Source organism: Phascolarctos cinereus, unplaced genomic scaffold (assembly GCF_003287225.1).
Source record: "Phascolarctos cinereus isolate Bilbo 61053 unplaced genomic scaffold, phaCin_HiC Scaffold_3;HRSCAF=262, whole genome shotgun sequence".
Classification (NCBI taxonomy): domain Eukaryota; kingdom Metazoa; phylum Chordata; class Mammalia; order Diprotodontia; family Phascolarctidae; genus Phascolarctos; species Phascolarctos cinereus.
The window spans coordinates 101,215,643-101,230,089 of NW_027555736.1; the positions used below are offsets into that span (position 1 = coordinate 101,215,643).

At 36.3% G+C, this 14,447-nt stretch overlaps 1 protein-coding gene across 8 annotated transcripts in view; it reads right to left on the minus strand.

The window, feature by feature from the left end:
- The window catches only part of ADD3 (adducin 3), a 167,135-nt gene that overhangs the window by 51,052 nt on the left and 101,636 nt on the right, over window positions 1-14,447 (minus strand). Inside the window, exon 1 of one of the 8 annotated variants that reach the window (XM_078151065.1) lies at window positions 12,960-12,980. The exons of the other annotated variants lie outside the window; for them this stretch is intronic. The gene's annotated coding sequence lies outside the window, so the exon portion shown is untranslated. Of the gene's footprint in view, window positions 1-12,959; window positions 12,981-14,447 lie in introns of those variants that run through there. 8 annotated transcript variants of the gene reach the window in all.

Sequence of the window (14,447 nt, forward strand, 5' to 3'; positions counted from 1 at the left end):
TGGCTGATGATATAGTAAAGGAGACTGACATGGAACAAGACAAAAAAAAGAATAAAGAGATAGCAGCATCATTAACACCTAGATAGAGAACTGAGAAAGAAAGGATGGTCAACAGTGTTAAACACTGAAGACAGATCAAAAGGATGAAATTTGAGAAAAGGCCATTAAATTTGACAATTAAGGGATCCAATAGCTAGAATATCAGGACAGGAAGAAAACAACCCTCAATGTTTAATGAATACGATTGAAAGTATCTGAGGATATGAACAGCACATAAACGTGATCTAACATTTAATTTCAACACAATCTTAATTTTGCTCATGGCATTGTCTACTAACATGCTATTAATGCAAGTTGTATAGAATATTACTAACAAATCAGGTGCAAAGGAGAAACTATTGCTAAGAAAACTGACAATAGACTTAGATATAGAAGAGACTACTGGTAAGCAATACACTTTCTCCAAGACCAAATGGCACTCATCATCTATTTCAGTGGTCTCCAAATTTTTTTGGTTATGTACACCTACAAAATAAATAAATAAAATTTTTTTGTTCGTGTAGCTCAACACACATATTTATTAATAAGTTATATACATTTACTACTATATTGATAATTAAATGTTACAAAACTCATACAAAAACTGAAAGTAAAAGGGATAAGATAAAGATGAAATATTACTTGATCCTAGAGATAATAGAGAACCACTGGACTTTACTGAGTAGGGATGTGAGGTATACTTCAGGAAGATTGCTTTGGTGGCTGTGCAGATAGATTGGAGTGGCGAAAGATTTGAGGCAGGGAGACCAGTTAGGAGGTTATTGTAATAGTCTAGGTGAGAAGTAATAAATCTGAACTAGGATGGTGGCTATAGGAATAGAGAAATAGAGACAGATGTCAGAGATATTGCTGAGGTAGAAATCAAAAGATTTGGCAACTAATCAAATATATGGGGTGAGGAGAAAAAGAGAATACCAATACTGAGAACCTGAGTGATGTTAGTTCAGAAACTTCAGAACAGGAAAGTTCAGAGAATGTACAGACTTGAGGAAAAAGATAACGCTTTTTGTTTTGGACATGTGTTTGAAATGTCTATGAGACATCCAATTAGAAATGTCCAATAAGCAGTTCATGTTGTGAGACTGGAGCTCAGGAGAGACTAGGCTGAATTTTTAGATCAGAGAATCAGCTGCATAAAAATGATAATTAAGCTCCATGAGAGTTGATGAAGTTATTAGGTGAGAAAGTATAGAAAAATATGAGAGCCCAGAACAGAGACTTTGAGTACACCTACAATCAGGGGTGTGATATAAATGGTAATCTAGTAAGAGACTGAGAAGTGATTCGAGGCTAGGAAACCAGTTAGGAAGCTATTGTAATAGTCTAAGTAAGAGGTAATAAATCTGAACCAGGATGGTGGCTATGTGACTAGAGAAATAGGGATAGACTCCTCCAATTAGGAGAAGAACCAAGAGTGAGCCATGTTGGGACAACCCAGAGAGGAGAGAGTAGGCATCCAGAAGAGGGTGGTTAACAGTGTGAAATACTGCTGAAAGGTGAACAGGAAAAAAAAATCAGACAACAATTAAGCAACTCTGAAGAGGGCAATTTCAATTAAACGAAGAATCAAGGATAAAGATGAAGGTGAGAACCTAAGGGACTGGAAGAATGATGGTTCCCTCCAGAGAAATGAGACATCTGGAAGAAGTTTGGGGAGAAGATAATGTGTTGCAACCTATCCATGACTGCTTATTCTGTGTTTACTCTTTCCCACCAAAAAAGTGTGTGTGTGTGTGTGTGTGTGTGTGTGTGTGTGTGTGTGCACGCGCGCGTGATGGAAGAATTACTCACTGGCCACTTTCCCAGAGAGCAGAACCCAACCCCAGTGGTGAAGAACATAGTGTTAGGATGGAGGAATTTGCCTATACAGCTGCTAAAGTGCCTGTGTCAGTATAAGTTATATTCTCAGCCTATGGGAAGGGACTGAATAGGGGAATGTTAAAAGGAGTGGTAGTGATATAGTTGCATTCAAGATAAACCTACAATTAACTATGTAATGGAGTGTGGTATGTGATCCATCTCTTCACCCTTTGATTGGGTGATTATCCCCCTTTTGGGGTCAAGCCATGGCTCTCCCTTTAGATACCACTGCTCTAAATGCTAGGTTATTAACTCTTCTATTTCTAATATAATTTCTTTATATATCTAATTTCTATAAATTACTTACCATTCTATTTCTAGAAAATACCTAGAATATTATCAACACAAAAATCAACGCTCTTTTATTTTATTCCAGTTCTTTAAGATACACACACACACACACACACACACACACACACACACACACACATTTTTACTTCAAAACTTTATTCAATTCAAATTTTTTAGGAAAATGAAGCTGAGATTTCAGAAAATGTCAGGTTACCAGTTATCTTTGATATTTCTAATTCAAATCCTTATCTTCCAGATGAGAAAGCTGAGGCAAAATGACTCGGCAGCTAGTCTGTGTCAGACAAATCCAGGTTCTCAGTTCAGTGTTCCACCTACTTCCCCATGACATCTTACTGGACTTTTTTTATCCACTTTGTCCTCTTTATTACTGATGACAGAAAATTTTTCATAGCACGATGCTCAGGGAGAAGAGAAACAATGAGATAGCAAGGAAGACAGGTAGAACGCTGGGTATGATCACAAATAAAAGGGCAGCATAGTATATTGATATGAACATTTGAAAATCAGGACACTTAGTTTCTAATCCAGATTCTGCTTTTAGTTAGCCTTGTGTGACCTTGGACCAGTCAATCAACATGAAAACTCCACAAAATAAGGGAGTACGTTTAGACTATAGCTAAGGCCCTTTCATTCTGGACTGATTTTTTTAATAGAGTTACAATTTCACATTCTCAGAAGGACATGCTTATGGGCTATATGTGGCACTCTTTGAAAACAATCTTCAGCCTATTGAGTTGGGAACAAACATCAAAACAGCCACTATCTACTATTTGGACTGTTATTGATTACTATCAAGCCTTATACACATACTTGTTATTAAACCCAAGATAAAGTATGGTGTACTAGTTAGGAAGCCAGTCAATTTCCCTAACTGTAAAATGGGGATAATAACAGCACCTACCTCAGAAAGTTGTGAGGACCAAATGAAATAATATTTGTAAAGTGCTTAGCACAGTACCTAGTAGGTATTATATAAATGCTTATTCCCTTTTCCTTCCCCCTCTTCTAACATATACTGGCTGTGTGATCCCAGGCAACGAACTTAATGTCTCAGGCAACTAAGACTATGAGTGGAAGAAATGGCATTGACTTACATTGGTAGAAAGAATTCTCTATGCTAATAAAATGAGAGGTTAAGTTCTCATCCCTATCCCTGAATATATTTATTTAATGCTCAAATGCTTATCCCTGAGTGTGTACTCAGAGAATTCTTCCCTGGCCAGAGATTTCAGAACCCATCAAGGCTGCTTGACTGCTCACAGGCCTTGAAGGAGGTGGATACCACCAACCCTCTCTCTTCTTACCTTCTGGCAAGAGGCAGGACCTCCAGACTGTGCAGGACCATTTATTGTCTTGCTTTACCTCTACACCCTGCACCATCATCTGACCTACTGACATAGCCTAAGGACCCTGGCCTTGCCATATATCTGCCATTCAGCATGCTTTTCTTTTATGTGTCGTTAGTTAAAGTCTAGTTAACAACTAGAATGCAAGCCTGAAAACTGAGACTATCTTACCTTTTCTCTTTTTATTCCCAGCATTTAGTACAATGTTTGATGTAGAGTAAGTACTTAATAAATGCTCATAAATTCATCCATTCATTCATACTATGAGTTCTGTGTATTACATTTTTTGGAAAGATGATGACAAGTTAGGATGTGTCAAGGGATTGCTGTCAAGGGAAGGATTGTGAGAGGACTCAAAATAATGTGTCATATAATCACCAGCTGAAGGAATTGGTGATCTTCAGCATGGAGAAAGAAAGACTTCTGGGCAACAGTGGGCAAAGGTTGACTGAAAAGCTGGCACATGGAAGTAGATTTAGACTTGTTCTGCTTCATCTCAGGGGACAGGATAGGTAGAAGTTGTTATGTAGAGAGGTAAATTTTATTTTAGGGCTATCCAGAAGAGGCTTAGTAGGCAGTGAATAAAAACTTCAGAAATGCATGTCCTTAAGTGACAGCCAGATGACCTGCTAGGAATGCTAAATAGGATTATTTCCTTTACAGGTATTCATAGGGTAGACAAGATGAACTTGAAGCTTTCTCCTAACTCTCAATTTCTGGAAACGGTATAGCTCATTGAACTCAAGCACAATTAGGGTACATCTGGATTTCTAATAATCATGGCTCAGTGTGGTAGACACTAGGCATATACCACCTGATTTATATCCTCCTTGTTAATGATGAAATGACAAATATTCTCAGACTATTGAAAACAATAAAAATTACACATATGGTGCAGCTATAAAATTATTACAAGTGGTGAAATCGAGCCCCTTCTCATCCATTACTATCCCTTCTACATCAGTGATTTAAATATCTGTCTGCTTTTCTTAGATCTCTGCCCTTTTGAAACATTCTATCTATGTGCATATTTTATAACATAAAATCTAGATTTTAATATCAATTCCATGATGAAATCCATCATCTTTCCAAAAGGACACTGGCATCTGAACATCATGGACTTATCCAACCCCTTTTTCTTAATGCATTAACATACCCGATACTCTATTATATGAACATGTTTCATTATTAACAATGTTTCATTATTGTGCATAGTATTATGGGCAAATCCTAAACCCCCAACTAAAAGCTGGACTCCTAGGGAAAAAAAAATTAAGTTATTAATCATCTTGTAAAAGCTGATATTGATTACTCATTTAGAATCTATAGGAAAACAGAGAGTTCATTATGAAAAGATTTCAATTTAACATATTTTCATAAATAGGAAGAGTACTGGCTGCTTGAGAAAAAATATGTCAGAAGAAATTAAAAAGGTCTGTTAGCTGTGTGTACTCCATGGTATGTATTCCAAGTCATGAGGTTAGGATAGTTTATATAACTAGTTTATATAAAAATGTTAAGTAGGTACTTGTTAATCTGGCAAATCATTTGGCTGCTTGGTTCAAAGGCAAAAGGATATTGGCCTCTGAATATTGTCTTGGATTTATTCAACCCCTTTTTTATTAAGGTATTAGTAGCCCTAAAGAGTATCTCATGACTTCCACATGGACAGAAGAAGCAAATATTGTCTCCTCCATTTGGGAAGGGGAACAACAAAACAAAGAAAGCATGACTTGCTTAAAGTCTTAAAGGAAAACTTGCATATCTGGAAGTAACATCTTTTATTAACTTTTTCCAAAAATTTTTACATATTATAAAAGGTAAAATTAATTGATAGGCATCTAAGGGGTAAAAATAACTATAAATATTAAAATACATGAATATTTTCTAAGGAAGTGTGTTTTCTTGCCATCTAAATTACAGAGTGATCTAGAATTGTTTTCAACTGTTCCTAACATGAATCACTTGGAAAAACTAGTATGAACTGAACTTTTAAAAATACAAGTCTTGTAAAATAATGGGTAAAACAATTGACCACAGAGATGTAATCCCTGAGGTCTGCTGCAGTTTCCAAAAACATATGAGCACAGTGCCCTTTTGCCTCCTTTCCTCCTAACTATGGTGAGTGCTGCTCACACCCCCTCAACCCTCATTTATCTAGAACATTGATCCTCTGGAAATATGAAGGGAAAAAAAACACAAGGATTTTTTTAAAGGAAAAGTTGGTGGAGACTAGTGGATTGATTACTCAAATGTACCTTCCAGACATTTAGTTTCTCTTATTGAGTCCCCTGGTATCAGTGAAATCTTTAAAACTGAGGTCTAGGAAACAATCCAGAACTTGACAGCTTATGATAAACGAGAGGTTTGAAAAAGTGACTCACTAAGTATTACGACTTTTAAAGAGAGATTCATTACCTTCAATTTCTGGAGATATCTTAAATCTTTACTTCTTTACTGTTTGATAGTCCTTGAGGGCAAAAAGCTATTTGTTACTAAGAAGCAACAAATCTTTGCATATTTTATAAACAAATCCATTTTGTCATTTGTTCAACCCTAAACTTCACAAGTTTAGAAGCCCCCTTTTTAACCAAAAAAATTCACTTGTTAAATTTGCTTGATAAACATTGGTACTTAAACTTAATCCTAATTAAATGTCCTGTAAGCTCTCAAAGAAAATTGTACCAAAGTGAGTAATTAGAAAAGAAATATGGAGTGTTTGTTTCTCTAAATGCTTGATACAAATATTGTTTGAGCATTCTAACATTCTATCTCTTATTCAAATGGCAATGCAACAGCTAGTTGGGGGTAAGGGGGTGGGGATCATATGAAAAAGTCAATCCCAAGGAAAGCCCAATAGTAAGAGTGAAATCATTTTACAAAATAAAAACACTCAGGCTTGGGAGTATAGGGAACCAATCTCATACTGTTCAGTTTGGATTTTTGTTGTTCAGTTGTTCTTCAGTCATGTCTGACTCTTCATGGCCCCATTTGGGATTTTGTTGGCAAAGATACTGGAGTGGTTTGCCATTTCCTTCTCCAGCTCATTTTACAGATGAAGAAGCTGAGGCAAACAGGGTTAAGTGACTTGCCCAGGGTCACCTAGCTAATAAGTGTCTGAGATGAGATTTGAACTGAAGAAGATGTCTTCTTGACTTTAGGCCTGGCACTCTACATGTTCAACTAAATGAGTAATTACGGAAGAACTCCCATCTATAGAGCACTGTGGAGAAAGAGAAGAAGCATATGGGATCATCTTTGTCTCCAAGAGGCTTTTTGTTAGAGTGAATTGAATTATAATTAAAACAAGTAAAACAATACAGAACATGCGTTCACCTAACCTCCTATTTCAGCTTTCCTAGCTAAAGAATTTAGTTTTCACAGTGCTATCCTATAAAATACAGTTGAAAGTGTCAAACACGAAATTGTAGTTAGCTAAACATTTCATTACAACAAACCAACTTAATTTAAAAAGGAATTCTAGCTATTAGATTTTCACTGGCAGGGATGACTTTGAGGCCATCACTCTGGCCCTAAGCCCTAAAGATTCAAACTATTAATTCCATATGATAATGAAACTTGTTAGAAAACACATACATTGATAGGATTTTTAACCACTAAAATCAACAAAAAACCATGTTTGTAATAATGTATTTTAGGAACGTGATAATGGTTATAATAAGTCCACTGAAAGAGATGTCTACTAGACTTAGAGATCCTCTTTCTGAGTCATCATCACATATTACAATGCTATTTTTGTACATGAATGATCAATTTGGTTTAAAACTCTAAATTTTTTTAGTTATGTCAAAGGAATGCCCATTCTTGTATTAATTAATATCCTTTATTCTTAAATGATTATATAATGTTCATTCAATGGGATACAAAGTAGGTGTTTGCAGATATTTTCAAAATCAACTTTACAGAAATGACAAAGAATCAAAACTGCAGATTAAATAAGATAACTGATGTGTTTAGCAGTAATGAAACATGGATAGCTTCTACAATGGCATGACCTTTGCAAACTACAATGTTAGGCTGGGAAGCAAAGTTTCCATGGAAATCTGAAGCAAACAGATATGAATGTTCTTGTCACATCAGATTTTGAACAGAAATTCCTTTGTGAAAATTTATGAGAATCTACAGTGAATGCCAACCACATACCCAAGTTGTGAAGGATGGCCTCTTCTATATACATTATATTGGAAAGGCAAATTGATTTAGTACTTATCCAAGGTTTGTTATGAACCTAAAATCATTACAAAGAACATAGATATCACAATATTAAAAGAATGTGTCCTGATTTAAATTCTATGTATTGCTATTTTAAGTATGAGCAATAGTAAAGACCAAAACCATTCTTCTGCATGTTAAGTGTAAACAGAGTTATTAAATCTATGAAGAAAATACAGCTCAAAGCAACACACTTATTAACTTGTCTCCATTGCCTATGTGAATGACCATTGGCAAGTCACTTCAATCCTCCCATCTTAGTTTTATCATTTAAAAAATGGGTATAATAATATGCATACTACCTATCTCATAGGGTTGTTTTGAAAAAAGTACTTTGAAAATTTTATAAAATTGTGCAAATTTGAGCTCATTGTTAGTTATCTTAATTAAGTCATCATCAAAATGAAAAGTTTTGCACATAAATGTGCTACCTGTCTTCACTTATCTTCTGGTATGAAAAAGGTAAGATTTAACTTCGGCAAATCACTCTTTCAGACGTTAGAAACTGCTGTTCCCTTCTGGGGCTGGAGGCTAATAGGGTCTACTATGAGGGACTTCTCTTCATTGTCAGCAGAATGTTTGTAGAAGAGGTCATGACATATCAGGCTTATAAGTTCAGTGTCACCCTCATCTTCTCATTCTCACTCACTTCACATATCCAATCTATCCATGCTTTGTTGTTTTTACCTTCACAACATCTCTTGTGTAAGACCCCTTCTCCCCACTAACACAGCCCCCACCCTGGTACAGGTGCTCTTTACTCCAGGCAACATCCTTCTGGTCTCCCTGCCGACAGCCTTTCTTCCCACCTTAATCCATCCTCCACTCAGCTGCCAAAGTGATTTTCCTAAAGAGCAGATCTGATCATGTCAATCTCCCTACTCAATAGACTCTATAGCTTCCTATTGTCTCCAGGACCAAATATAAAATACTCTGTTCAGTGTTTAAATCCCTTTGTGACCTAGTTGCTTTCAACATCTTCAGTCTTGTTGCACTTCTACTCCACTTTGTGAACCCTATGATCAAGGTTCACTGGCCTGCCTCCTGCCTATTTGGCTGTTCCTCACACACATGGGCCATCTCTTGACTCAGTGCCTCTGTCACCTCTGCCTTCCGGCTTGCCTGGTTTCCTTCAAACCTCACCTTCTGTCAGACTTTGCCTAGTGACCGTCCGTGCCTTCCTTGTGAGGAAGCCTTCCATTTATACTGTGTATATCTTGTATGAACATAATTATTTACAGGTTGTGGCCTTAGAATGTGAGCTCTTTGAAGGTAGGGACCGAGTTTTTGCCTTTCATTGCATCCTCAGCACTTAGCACAATGCTGGGCACAGAGCAAATATTTAATGAATGTTTCCTGACTGACAAAAATTCCTGCCTAGGACAGTCTAGGAGGCCCAACAGTCGAAACATGCAGGGCTAAAGAGATGGATTTGGACAACAATCTACTATTGAGATTTACAAATTGAAACACAATTTGACAATTTTGAAACAGCAGATGCTATGCATTACAAGGAACAAAATAATCTAGGCTCTCATAAAACTTCCTTGAAAATCAAAATGAGGCAAAATGCCACAAGGACCGAAAATTGCCTAATAATGAATACAGAAAGTTGAATACCTCGGGGTAAAGGCTGACATTTTGCACGGAGATTCACTAAAAATGTTCACATTATGCAGGGAGAAGAGGTACAGCGCACAGCAGAAAAGACAATGAGCTGGAAGTCAGAAAACCTAGGATCTGGTCAAGTCACAGGCTCCCTGAACTTTGGTTTCCTCATCCATATGATGGACATAATGATATTTGCACTTCCTACATTAGAGAGTTGCCGTGAGGATCAAATGATATCTGCAAAAACACTTTGTAATTTTAGAGTGCTATATAAATGAGTTATTATGAGTTATCATATGAGGTATGAAGCCTATGAAGGAAAAAAGCATAACAGCACTGAGGAAAGGACTTACTCAGCACAGAACACTCAATTTTTTAAATAGAATTCAATTCAACAAGCTATTAAAAACTCATGATGTACAAGGTCCTATGTTCATATTGGGGACATACAGACAAATTAGGATATAAAGACAAAATGTGTTGCTAAAAGTTAAAATCCAAAATGTTGTTATTTGATTCATACTAGGGGAGCTCTTTAAACATTCTGTGATCAATACTTTTGAAAAACAAAGGATGTTTTTACAAAGTCAAAAGTTATCCACAATTTATCTCCTTTGTAAAGTTTGTATTTCACACAGCAAATTTCATTAAAAGGAAATATGTTTGTAGTTCTGGGACCTGGTAAAGGTAAGACTTTGGCAAAAAAAAGGAAAAGCTTATTTAAAATGATAAATCCCATATTAAATTAAATTTTGCTAAAGAATCTACACTATAAAATTCCAGACTTTAGGAAGGTAGACTGACTGGAGGGAAGTCTTGTAGATTTTAGGGCCTGTTCCTTTTTTGCTTGTTATTTAGCCATAGTCATGTCTGACTCTTTGTGACCCCTTTTGGGGTTTTCTTGGCAAAGATACTGGAGTGGTCTGCCATTTCCTTCTCTAGCTCATTTTACAGATGAGGAAACTGAGGGAAACAGAGTTAAGTGACTTGTCCAGGATCACATAGCTACTAAGTGTCTGAGGCCACACTTGAACTCTGGGCCTAGAACTATCTACTGCATCACCTGGCTACTCTTGTTTCTCTACCCTCCTCATTTAAATGGGCCTGTGGCTGTATAGTAATTGAATAAATGCTTCCTAGCAACGTCAGGAAAAATGAATTAACCTGGAAAAGTTCTGCCTAGCACATGAATAAATTAATAACATTTTCCTCTTTCTATATAACCTTTATTTCTGTTGAGAGTTACTATCTATTCTTTTTTTAAATTTGTGATATGTGTGTGTGTGTATACACACATAAAATTTTCTCCTAATTACATGTTAAAACAATTTTTGAACATTTTTTTTTAAAGTTTTAAGTTTCAAATTCCATCCTTCCCTCCCAGAACCGGTAAGCAATCAAATATAGGTTACACATGTGCAATCATGTAAAACATTTCCATATTAGTCATTTTCTATAAGAAGACTTGATAAAAGAAAAAGAATGAAAGAAAGTGAAAAATAGCATATTACAGTCTGTATTCAAACAATATCAGTTCTTTCTCTGGAAGTAGACAGTATGCTTTATCATTCGCCCTTTGGGATTATCTTGGATCATTCACTGTATTGCAGTGAATAGCTAAGTCATTCACAGTTCTTCATTGAACGATATTACTCTACTATGTACAATGTTCTCCTGGTTCTGTTCACTTCACTTTGCATCAATTCATGTAAGTCTTTCCAGGTTTTTCTGAAATCAGCCTGCTTGACATTTTTTATAGCACAATAATATTCCACTAAAATCATACACCACAGCTTGTTTAGCCACTCCTCAATTGATGGGCATCCTTTTGATTACCAATTAGCCACCACAAAAAGAGCTGCTATAAATATTTTTGAACAAATAGGCCCTTTCCCCTTTTTTGGGGATGTCTTTGGAATATAGACCTAGGAGTGGTATTGCTGGCTCAAAGGGTATGCATAGTTTCATAGCCCTTTGGGTATAGTTCCAAGTTGCTCCCCAGAATTAGTAGTATTTTTGAATGAATTTAGCCTATGACTCTACTTAAATAGCATTTCCCTGTTTTTAGAGGTTTTATAGATGGCTAACAACTTAGCCTGTCACATGGATGTTCTTCAATAAGAAGGGTTATGTATTCCAAAATTCTGCACCAATTCTTAAGATACTGACTGTAATATGAATGCTTTTCTAGTCATTCACTTGAGAGAATATTACTGTGACTCAGCTATTTATTTACACCCACTCACACAGTCCTGGAGACCATTTGATTTGCTGTCTCTTTCATATAGACTTGAACTTGGATTTTCACTTTTCTGATGCTCACTAAAACTAAACTCACAAGAAATAGCTACAGTACCTATTTAGCTGATCTCCAAGTCCAAGTAAAATATTTTGCTATCAAACAAAACAGAGGCTACATAGAGCTCACTAGTATAAATGAATGGATGTCCAGTAGACATCTTAAACTAAACAAGTCCAAAACAAAACTCATTCTTTTAGTCTCTTTCGTTCTTAACTCTCTCCTTCCCCCTCTCTACTCTTACTATAGAAGGCAAAACCATTCTGCCAAGTCCCTTAGGCTGGAAACCAATAATCTCTTACCCTGCATATCTAAGCTGTTGCAATGGCTTGTTTATTTCACCTCTGCAAGGTCTCTTGTCTACATCCCGTTCTCTCCTGACACTACCTCCACTTTAGTGCAGGCCCCCAGTCATCTCACACCTGGATTACTGAAGTTGCCTGCTAGTGGATCTGCCTACCTCAAGTCTCTCCCCACTCCAATTCATCTTCCATTCAGCCACCAAAGTAATATTCCTAAAACATAGGTCTGACCGTGTCACTCTCCTACTCAAAAAACTCTACTGGCTTTCTATAACCTCTAGGATCAAACACAAAATGCTCATTTGGCATTCAAAGCCCTTCAAAACCTAGCCCCCTCCTTCCTTTCTAATCTTCTTTGTCCTTAGTTCCCAACATGTACTCTTCAGTTCAGTGACAATGACCTCCTAGATATTCTATGAACAAGATACTTCATCTTTTATCTCTGGGCATTTTTTTTCTGGATGTCTCCCATGCCTGGAATGAGAACATTCCTCAACTCTACCTACTTACTTCCGTGCCTTACTTGTAGCCTCAAGTATAATCTCTCTCTCTCTCTTTTTTTTTTTTTGCAGTAAGCCTTTCCCAGCGCCTCTTAATTTTAGTGCCTCTTTTCTATTAATTATTTTCTATTCATCTTGCATATAGCTTGTCTTGTATATATTTGTTTGCATATGATACTGTGCCCCTCCCCCCTTAAATTTTAAGCTTTTGAGGACAGGGGCTGTCTTTTGCCTCTTTTTATATCTCCAGCATTTAGAACAATGTGTAGCATATAATAGGCGCTTAATAAATGTTTACTGAATGATAGGTTGCTGTTAAATATTTCCATTCTACTTTTGACTTTTATTGTGAAGAAGTATTTTGAAATAATAAAGTGCTACCACACTGATTATTAAGAATATTAATGAAGGCACTGCAATCGATGTTTTTCCTTACATTGTAGAAATAAAAAGGCCAGATGATCCGAAGAAATAATTCTTATAATAGTACAGCATCCTAGATTTGGGTCTCATATCAGAATCCAAGAATAAAATTCTAATTCCATTTTCCACTTTCCAAATTATACTTCCTGAAAAGAAGAGATAAAGAAAATCAAGGGTTTTCTACAGACTTCACATAGAGCCCACTAAAAAATGAAGAATGTTTTGAACCAAACTATCCCTGAGAACACAGTGAGTGGGAGAGCTGACTGTCAGCAAATAGGGTAAACTGGGGCAAAGAATCAGGAGCATATCCTGAAAACTGAGTTAATCATCGTCTGACCAGCTTGGCCAGTTACTCAAGGTAGATAAGGCAATCAAAACTATGATCTGCTGAATTGGTTAAACAGGAGAGAAAGCAACCACAAAAGTGTAAGGTTATGGAAAGTGCAAAAACTTTTTTCAAACTGTGGTATAACAGACAGACCTATAGAAATTACTGCCATACTCTTTTTTCTTTAAAAACAAGATAATGAACAATTTACTAAATGGGTATATTTAGGGAATGTCATAGAGAAGATATTTAATAATTTTTGTATGGTAACCTTGGGACAAGACAAAGATTTAGGCTAGATATATCAGAAACACAAGAGACACGATTTAGAATAGATGTACAACTAGATGTATATAAAACTGGTTGAAAGGTTAAATCCAATGAATGATGGCTAATGGATTAATGTCAACATAGAGAGAAGTCTCTAGTGTTTTCCAGGGTTCTGTCTTTGGCCCAGTACTATTCAATATGTTTATCAGTAATTGGGATCAAAGTATAGATGGTATGTTTATCAAATTTGCATAAGACACAAAATTCTGAGAGAGAGCTAACAAGTTGAATGACAGAATGAAAGCCTAGAATAATGGGTCAAATCCAATAAGATACAACTTAATAAGGATAGATGTAAACTCTCAAGTTTACTGTCAAAAATCAACTGCACAAATATAGCATGGAGGAAGTAATAACTAAACAGTTTATTGAAAAAGATCTGGGGGGGCATAGGAACTTGTGAGTTCAAAATGGATCAACAGTGCTGAAAAAGCTAAAGGGACTTAGACCACATTTACAGAAGGGCAACGTCCAGAATGAAGTCCTGCTCTACCTGATCTGCTCAGCTCTGATCAGAACATACCTAGAATACTGTGTTCGGTTTAGGACACCATATTTTAAGAAGGACAATGAAAAACTGGAGTGCATCCAGAGCAGGGTGACTAAGAGTAAGAGAACTAGAGAACGTGGCAAATGACAATCAGCTGAAGGAACTAGGCATGTTTAGCTCGGAGAAAAGATCTTTTTTTGGGAGGAGGGAAGGACATGATAATCACCTTCAAATATTTTAAACTATTGTCATTTAGAAGAAAGATTAGACATTTGGGGAGGAGGGTCTTAGGACAAAAGGAAGAGCAGATGGTACAAAATACAGAAATGTAGATTTCAGCTCGATATAAG